General features: G+C 56.3%; 1 long non-coding RNA gene across 1 annotated transcript; it reads left to right on the plus strand.

Moving 5' to 3' along the window:
• Positions 1-602: 602 nt before the first annotated feature.
• On the plus strand, positions 603-2,402 carry LOC119513414. Its single transcript, XR_005212627.1, has 2 exons — positions 603-800; positions 2,134-2,402. It is a non-coding gene; the product is annotated as an uncharacterized LOC119513414 (long non-coding RNA).
• Positions 2,403-8,765: the final 6,363 nt, after the last annotated feature.

Genomic DNA, 8,765 nt, shown 5'->3' on the forward strand with positions numbered 1-8,765 from the left:
CCCCGTGTGTGGCTGGGCAGGTGAAGGCAAGAGAACTGGGGGCGCTTGCTGCATTCTGGAATCTTCTCCAGGACCCGGGGGCAAGCGTGGGGGTGCATGAATCGCGAACCAGGAAATCTGGATGCTGCCAAGGCAAGACGAGGTGGTGCAGGGGTGGGGTGGGAGTGCAGGGTCCAACCTCAGGGGCGGCCCCAGGCAGCAAGCTGGGCCTGCCGCCCCCACCCCACCCCCCAAAGCTGATTTCAGTTCCCCGTGAGTGTGCAAACTGCCCTCAACTGGGGTCAGCGCAGCCAAGGAGGACAGGAGCAAGATGAGCTGGTCTGGGGTGCACCCACAAGGGTCTGTGCACAGCGGGCAGGGGGACTGCTGCCCCGGCTCACAGCACCCCACTTGCTAGGAGACTTGGGGTGACTCCGTCCCGGCTCCGATCCTGGCCACGGGCAGACCCCACGGTCGGCGACCCCTTGTCCCCTGGGGCAGATGTAGAGGGGGTATGCGGGGCCCTGGCCCCCTCACGGGGCTCGAGGACTCGTCTCCAGCGGCCGGCGCTCCTGGAGGGCACCTGTGCCCGGGCCACGTGTGCCAGGTGACCTTTGGTGTCCGTGGGGACAGGCTGTGCCGGGACAGGGCGGAGGAGGATTACACGGCTCGGCTCAGCCGCTGCTGCCAGACACACCTGGGCAAGAAGAAAGGAAGGAAGGAAAACCAAGCAAACAGCCGGTGTCCACTCCCGGGCGCCCCGTGGAGAAAGCCCTTCCCGAAATAGCTTGCAAACAGCTTCTGGCGGAAAACTCCCCAAGGTGAGGCCAAGGGGACGCATGAGGGGCGCGTGCTCACCTGTCCCCTGGGGGTGACGTGTCCTCCCTGCCTTCCCCGACCCCCAGGGGCTCTGAGGGGGCTGCGGGCAAATACCAGCGTAGCAGCCGGGCCTTGGTTTGGCTGGGATGTGGGAGGCTCTTCCAAAGGACACAAATCCATTAGGGATCTTGGAAACCACTCCACCCCCGCTCCCTGCTGACCTTGGCCAAGGTCACTGTGTCCTCGTCTGTAAAGTGGGCACAGTCCACAGGAATTTGGGGTCCCTGGGTGGGGCTAAAGAGCCAAGGACTACTCAGATCCCTGGCGGAGTGTGGGAAACGTGTCCCTACTCCCCTCTGGGGATGGCATTGCAGACAAGGGGCTCAGTGGGCCTCAGTTTCCTTGTCTGAAAGTTGGGGTGTGCCTCATCACCGCCAAGGCCCCCTAAGGCTGTCGTGACCCCAAAGCGAGCTCGCCGGGGTTTCTGGGGTGACCCACAGGCATGGACGGAGCCCAAGCACCTCAGAGCTCCCAGAAGCCCCCAGTCTCGTCTTCCAGAATTCGGAGCAGAGAGAGGAGGGGAAAGGACAGGGAGAGAGGGATGGAGAGACCCAGGGAGAGACACAGAAAGAGGGACGGGCACCCAGGGACCACGACGGCTGCCCGCAGGGTGCCCGCTCTGCTCTCGGGCTCCCGGTTCCCGCTCCTGCGAGGTGCGGAGGCCTCTCCATCCCCGGGCTCCCGTCAGATCCCCCCTGGCCTGAGCCGATGTGGGGGCTTCTGCTGCTTGAACCCAGGCATCCTGGAAAGCGAAGCCCCTCTTCCATCCCCAGGCAGCTCCCCGCGGCCGGCTTTGGGCTTGGCCTTCTTGGCCCACACCCTGCTCCTGTGCAAGCACCCCGAGCATTTGTTTTTCCGTTTTAAAACCTTTTTGTCTTGAAACAATTTCAGATTTTGGAAGAGATGTAAAGGTAGTGCAGAGAGTTTTCATGTATCCCTCACCCAGCTTTGCCTGATACTAACATCTTGCATGTAACCATGGTACGGTGATCAAAACCAAGAAATTAACCCTGATAAAATACTATCAACTATAGATTTTTTTGGATCTCACTGGTTTTTCCATCAACACAGGAGTCTCACTCTGTACAGAACCGGGCAGTAAGGATTCTGGCTTTGCAGGCCTCAGCCCCACGAAAGCCGCTGTGGCCTGTCTGTAAACGATCAGGGGTTGCTGCGTGCACATGAAACTTTATTTACCCACACGGGCGTACGGCCAGACTGGTCCACAGGCCGGTTTGCTGACTCTCACGTTGCTTTAGTCTCGTGTCTCCGCAGCCTCTTCACGTCCACAGCCGTTCCTCAGCCTCTCCTTGTCTTTCGTGACCTTGACATTTGCGAAGGGCACTGACCAGGGTTTGTCGGATGTTTTCTCGTGATTTGGTCGTCGATGCTCCGTTCTCAGTGTCGTGTCGGGTCCCTGACGTCGCTGTGCCTCATCGCTGCGATGCTCCCTGGGTCCCCCGGCTGAAGCGGTGTCTGCCGGCTTCTACCGTAAAGCTCTTGTTTCCCCCTTTGTAATTAATAAATATTTTGGGGAAAATACATTGTGACTCTGCAAGTCCTGTTTTTCCTTAAACTTTCCCCCACAGATTTTAGCCTCAGCAGTGGATCTTGCCTGTAACCATGAGTGCTGTGATGTTCTCAGGGTGATTTCTCGCCCTCCTTCCTTCTGCATTTACTAAGCGGAATTCTTCCCTAAAGAAAAGTCATGCCTTCTCCACGTTTATTTATTCAATCATTTATTTATGTCAGTGTGGACTCGTGGATATTTATTTCAATCTACGAGTTAAAATCCAATATTGTTACCAAAGCTAAATGCCTATATGAGGGGGGCATAAGGGAGGGGTATGGGACTCTTGGCAATGGTGATGTTGTCTGACTCTTCTATTCTACTTTAGTTTAATGTTATCTTTCCTTTTGTTGCTTCCCAGCTGTCATGTTTTTTTTCTCTTTCTTCTTTCTTTTTTTTTTTTGCCTCTCTGCCTTCTTTGACTCTTCCTCCTTTCTTTGTGGAAGAAATGGAGATGTCCTTACATAGATAGTGGTGAGGGTGGTGAATACGTAAATACGTGACTATACAGGCAACCATCGATTGTTGACTCAGGATGGAATGTGTGGTGTGTGAACAAAACCATCTTAAAAAAATAGGTTGATGAAGAAACCTTGAGGGCAATATACTGAGTGAAATAAGCCAGACACATAAGGACAAATATTGCAGGGTCTCACTGATATGAGCTTATAATATGTAAACTCACAGACATGTAATATAAGTTACCAGGATATAGGATGAGGCTAAAGAATGGGGAGCGGTTGCTTATTAAGAGCAGAATGTTCAACTAGGATGAACTTAAACGTTTGGAAATGAACAGAGGTGATGGTAGCACGTTGTGAGAATAACTAACAGTGCTGAAGGGTGTGTGAATGAGGTGGAAAGGGGAAGCTCAGAGTCATATATGTCACCAGAAGGAAAGTGGGAGGTCAAAAGATGGGAATGTATAAAACTGAATCCTATGGTGGGCAATGTCCATGATCAACTGTACAAATACTAGAAATCTCTCTCACGAACTAGAACAAATGTATGACACTATACCTAGAAGTTAACCACAGAGGAGCATTTAGGGAAAAAATACATACCTATTGCAAACTATGTACTACAGTTAGTAGTATTTTAATGTTCTTTCATCAACAGTAACAAATGTACTATACCAATATTATGAGTCAATAATGGAAGGGGGTGGTTAGAGGTATGGGAGGATTTAAGTTTCCTTTTTTTTTCTTTGTCTTCGTTTCTTTTCTGGAGTAATGAAAATGTTCTAAAAATTCAAAAAAAATTAATTGTGATGATGGATGTACAGCTTATGATGGTACTGTGGGCAATTGATTGTACACTTTGGATCTTTGGATAATTGTATGGAAAGGGAACAATCTCAATTAAAAAAAAGTTTAAAAAATCCAATATTGTTTTTTGTTTGTTTGTTTGGTTGTTTTTTTCTTTATGTATTGCTCAAATGGCTCCAGTGTGGACCTGTGGGAGCTTTTGAGGTTGGCGTCTTTTGACAGTGCGCCATCTTTCTTTTGAGCCCTTCCCTACTTTCAGGCCCCACAAGGTGCCGCAGGCTCGTCTTGTCCCTTCCCACCGCAGCCCTGGACCCCACCTCTCCCTGCCCTGCCGCGGCTCGGCCCCCTTCCTCCGGAGTCCACTCCTTCCTCGTTGCCCCTCGCCCACCTCCTCCACCCGCGCCCATGCCGTAGACTCTCCAGGATGCACTTTGGAGACTTCTGAGCTCACCGTTGGGGTTCTCCTTGCACATCAGGGACAGGCTGCTCCTCCTGGCCAGGGGTGTCCCCTCCAGGAAGGCAGGGCTGACAACTGCCTGGCAGCACGACGCAGGGGCCACACCCTGGGGGAGGCGGAAACCCGGTTCACCAACGATGAGAGCCCATGGGGGGGCCACGGCTGGATGGGGATGGGGGCACCTTCCAAGCTCTCTGCAACCCTCCCACCTCTTCTCGTCCCGGTGTCGTTGCAGGTAAGAGCTGTTGTGGCTGACCAAACTCAAGCTCGTTTGTTCACTTGCTCATTCGTTCATTCACTAACTCAACAAGTATTTGTTAAGCACCTACTACGTGCTGGAGACATAGCAGTGAAAACACAGCCCGGAATCACTGCTCCGGGGAGTTTTTGTTCCCGTGGGAGAGACAGACAAAAAATAAAGTGTGTGTGTGGTGGGGTGGTGTGTGGGGCTGCTATTCCAGGCTGGAAATGCGCAGCATCTGGATTTTGGGTCAAAACCACCTTTACTGAGCCTGCAGTGTCCCCCACACAAAAGCTTTCTACTGAGGGCAAGGGTTCATTTATTTGTTGACGCTAAATCTGGAGCCACCTGACTCTTACTCTTTCTTCAAAGCGTGACGAGCCTTCACCGGGCTTTGAACAGCCCAGTGACACATTTTTAGCTTGTTTCCCTTTCAGCCCCTGTGAATAGACGCGGTGTTATTAGAACCCCAGCTGGTCAGAAAGGGAAGGGGCTTGGAGACCACCCCACTTGGGTTCCAACGGGGGGCCTTGGCGCCTCGGGGCATTTAGGGGAGGGAGAGGGGCTGGGGGGAGAGGGCACCCCTCGCTGCCCACCTGCCCCCAAACTGGGGGTGACGTTCTCTCTGATTCAGGAGGGCCGAGGTGAAAACGTAATTTGCTTTTCTTTGTTGGTGCAGAGCCTGCGTCCCTGAGTTTTCTTGCGGTTCGTGGTCGTTCCTGCTGTCAGCGGCCTGGGCTTCTCTTCTGTTTTAACATGCGGATGCCCAAGCCCAGCGAGGTTTGGTGACTTGCCCGAGGTGATGGAGCCCGGTTCTCTCCACTGCTCCCCTTGCTGGGTCTGGTGCTCCGCGTCTTTCACCTTTTGATAAAATGGCACCTTTCTCAGGTTGGCTCCTCCCGGCAACAGATACCGAGTCAGAGACTCAAGTGTTCCCGGGAGAAACCCCGAAAGGAACAAGGAAGGGGAGGAAGCCACGGCCGAGATTCTGGTGAAGCCCCAGCCCCCGCCTTGTCCCCGCGGGAGCCCTCGGGCCTGGCCTCGGGCCGGGGGCCGAGCATCCTTCTCCTCGGGGGTCAGGCCCCGGCCGTGGCCATCCTGGGAGTGGGGTGCAGGGAGGCAGACTCCCAGAGGGCTCCCGCGAACGTCGAGGGCTGCAGGAGCCCTAACAGCAGAGCACCAGAAGTCGGGGTGCACTGGGACACACTGGAAGCGATTGGAGGGCATCTGGGGAGGGCACCGACGCTGCCCCCCAGAGCACCCCACATTTCCATTGGGGACCTCTCCTCTCGCCCTCCACCGTGTGGTTCGGGTGGAACTGACCCGGCCCCGGCTCGGGAGGGACCCCCGCGGGCTGAAGCAGCGATCACAGCCCACCCCCCACCCCCCGCCAAACGGAGCGTTCTGGGGTCGGGCCCACAGCGCAGGGGGGTCGGCCCAGGTCTGCTGGCCCCGCGTTTCCTTGCTGCGTCGTTTCCCACGGAGACCTCCACGGAGCTGCGCCTCCACCTGCGACGAGCACTGGGCTGTTTCCAGCGTCCTGGCAGCGTCCCCCAAGCACACGCGCCCCCTGGACGGACTTGCCGGGCGGCAGGGACAGACGGGGCCCCGTGTGCTCCACGGCCCTGCCAGCTCGGGGACCCTCCCGCCGACCCAGACCCGCCAGGCCACCCGCGGACAGGGGTCTCGTCAGAGAGCTGCCTCGCCATCTTCCTGCCGCCCGCCGATCCAGCGTGTGGGGGGCGACGGCTCACCGGCCTCTTGATCTGCGCCCCCCGCCCATGTGTTTATCACCGTTCACGGTTCCCAGGAGCCCATTTCCTCCTACGTCGCTCCCACTGGCATTTCTCGCCCGGCTGAGAGCCCAGAAGTCGGCGGCTCGTCCTGCCAGCGCGTCCGTCTGTCCCGCGTGCCCGGCCGCCCACCCTGACAGACGTCCCAGAGGCCGCCCCGCAGTCCCCTCCACGCTCGCGCCCCCACCCCAGCGCGCGGCTCCTGGGCCGTCTCCCTGCGGACGTCCGTGGAGGGGCCCGAGTCCTGACATCCCTTTCTCGCTCTCCTCCCGCCCCGCGCCCTGCGGGTCAGGCGGCTTCTCATCAGAGACTCAAAATAGTTTCCGTTTTTCTCCTCCTGCTTTGGGTTCTGCCCTCCCAGCACGACCGGGAAGGAGAAAGGAGGTGAAAACTCGGTGGGAAGCCTGGCCCGACCCGCCTCCACCCCGACGGTGACCTGCGGAGAGACCGCGGCAAACGCTCGCCACCCTGCCGCGTCCGGAGCAAGGGCCAAAGGCGGGCAGGTGCCCTGGGGCCCTCCTTTCCGGGGTTGTGGTGAGGAAGGGATAAAGGGCACGGCCGATGGTTTATCCTGGGAACCCTGATCACAGCACATGTCTGCTTTGTGGGTCTGCTTTTCCTCACCGCGACCCAGGCCCTCGGAGCCGGGCTGTTCGTTGGTTCTGACTCAGTGCCAGGTGTTTATCTGGCTGTTAAAACCCCGAAATTAGGAAAAGGCAGAGAAGGCTGCCCCCAGCCAATTAGACACAGTCCCACCCGGGGGGCCTGTGGGGCATTGGACCCAACGCCCTGGAAAAGGCCTGCGGATTTGCAAACCTCAGACTGAACCAAAATTGTCATTTCTCTCCCCAAGAACTACAAGCAAGACAAAGTTTTTGCTGCAGCTCCCTCAGCAGATCCAGAACACAGGGTGTTGTCTCATGGCCTTGGGGGCCCCCGTCATCTCCCCTCGCCCTCTCTGTGCCCCCCGTCCCTGTCGCTCTGGAGGGGAGAGGGAGCTTGGCCGCTCTGACGCAGACTCTGAAGTCCCCTCCTCTGTCACTTGGTTGCAAACCTAGATGTTTGCAAACCTCGAGGATGTTGAGAAAATGGCAATTCCCAATTATTCTGTGAAGCGGACACTTCTGAAGCAGCAGGGAGTGGGGTGTTGGGGGCGCGGAGCTGATGGGAGGCTTTGGGCAAAGGTCCCCCCTGAGCAGGGCCAGTTGGTTCTCATTTGTTTCACAATTTTTCTGCAGATCACGAGGAGACAGGGAGGAAAGCTCTCTGTGGCCCGGTGGGGGGTTCCCAAATCTTGGGGGTTCTTAGATCATTAAAAAAAAATTGAGGGGGGTTGCGTTACGGCTGCTAATTTTCAGTTGAGCTTGTTAAAAGAGAATCAAGTTGCCACCTCATTTGAATGCCCTGTCCCCCACGACAGAATAAATGACAAAATGGAGATCTGTCGCTCTCAAGAAAGAAGTCAGGCAGCCCCCCACCCCTCGGCCTGTATGACCCTTCCACGGCCCTGCGGGGTGGAAACGCAGCAGGGGCAGCTCTCCCAGGACCACCGGGACTGGGAACCAGCCCTGGGATAGAGAACGGCCCCGAGTCACTCGCCCGCTGCAGGAAGCGGCTCCGGCACCTGGAGCCCCAAGAGGGGGCCTCTGCCACCCAAGTGGGACGTGTTGGCCAAGGGCAAAGCTGGGGCGAGCACCCGGGCCCCCTTGCCCTCTCTCAGCTAGTTCAGTGCCCCCCGGCCTCCTTGCCGTTTGCTTGAGTGGGACATGGCCCCCCGACTTCCCAGCGTCTCCCTCCCCTAAACTCCTCCCCCTTCAGCTCCCTTTTTAAGAAGCAGGTCAACAAGCTCGGGGGACTCCAAGAGGGAGCCGGGCAAAGGAGGAGGAGCACGCCCCTCGTGCCTTTTTTTTCTTTTTTTAGTGTTTTTTAAAAAATGAAAATGATGAACTGAACCAGGGACTGCAGAGTCCAGTGCCTGCAGGGGACGGCAGGTGGGGGTAAGAAAGGAGCTAAGACTGGGTCTGTTGGCATTTGCTCTCCTTCTTTCATCAGAGACTGGAAACCAAGACACATTCCTCTAACACAGCGGGTGCACAAGGCGAAGGACAGATGGCCACAGACGCCTGGTCCGAGAGCAAAGACCCTGGACGGGCAGGAAACGAGCGTCCACCCACAGGGGACAGGGGCCTGACTCGCCTCCAGCCCATGGCTGCCCCTCAAGGGTGAGCACCCACAGCCCAAGGGCCCAGCCATAGATGGATGGACAAACACAGTGTGGTGCAGCCACACCACGGGCTATTATTCAGCCGTGACAAGGAGTGAGGTCCTGATGCACGCAACCACATGGGTGAACCATGAAATCATTATGTTGAGTGAAATAAACTGATATATTGTTTGATTCCGTTTATATGAAATGTCCAGAGCATTCACATTCCATTTATATGAAATGTCTCCCGAGAGACAGAGAGTGGATTCGAGGTGGCCAGGGGCTGGGGGAGGGGGGTGGGGAATGAGTGCTTAATGGGGACGGTTTCCTTTTGAGCTGATGAAATGTTCTGAAACTAGATAGTGGTGATGG

This window comes from Choloepus didactylus, chromosome 18, assembly GCF_015220235.1.
Source record: "Choloepus didactylus isolate mChoDid1 chromosome 18, mChoDid1.pri, whole genome shotgun sequence".
Classification (NCBI taxonomy): Eukaryota; Metazoa; Chordata; class Mammalia; order Pilosa; family Megalonychidae; genus Choloepus; species Choloepus didactylus.